The 660-nt window shown below is 29.8% G+C and overlaps 1 pseudogene; it reads left to right on the forward strand.

Annotated features, from left to right (window-relative positions):
• LOC118322580 overlaps nt 1-660 on the forward strand; it is a 22,474-nt pseudogene that overhangs the window by 16,323 nt on the left and 5,491 nt on the right.

The raw sequence follows: 660 nt of genomic DNA on the forward strand, positions 1-660 counted from the left end.
TTTAAGCAAGTTGTGCTAATTACAACAAATTAAACCTCAGTATTTGATCACTTTATTGATCATTTTATATCCTCGTAAACTCAATATTCTTTGTTTTATTGAGAGATTATAATATTCACCTTTCAGTTTCTGTCTTTTTACATTCTATAATAATAATAGTGTATACTCATTAAAGAAAATACTGACAGTTACTCAATTAATCGATTAGTCGATCAACCAGGAAATTAATGTGCAACACTTTGATGGTTGTATATCATACGTTTTGGAGTCATTTTATCAATAGGCAAAGAAGAAGTAGAAAGATTTACTGGATCCAGCTTCTCAGGTGTAAAACTTTACTGGTTTTCTTCTTCTTCTGTGATAGTAAAGCTGGATTTTGGACTTTGAATGTGTAAACTCGGGCTTTAGGAGCTTAAAATTGACAGTTTTCACAATTTTTTTTTTTTACTGATTTTATTGATCAAGCAGTTAATTAGCAATAATAGTATTTAAAAGGTTGTATAAAGAGGTCACCTTCAGATACGGGAAACTCTGATTATAGAAGCAATAATTGAAAGATTAATCCAATGAAAATAAGTATAAGTTGTAACTCTGGTGTAAATTAAAACCATAAAGAGTGAAATCTGACTCTGCGTGTTAAGACCTGTTACATAAAGAGAG

This window comes from Morone saxatilis, unplaced genomic scaffold (genome assembly GCF_004916995.1).
Source record: "Morone saxatilis isolate NCDOM2014 unplaced genomic scaffold, NCSU_SB_2.0 Contig14, whole genome shotgun sequence".
Classification (NCBI taxonomy): Eukaryota; Metazoa; Chordata; class Actinopteri; family Moronidae; genus Morone; species Morone saxatilis.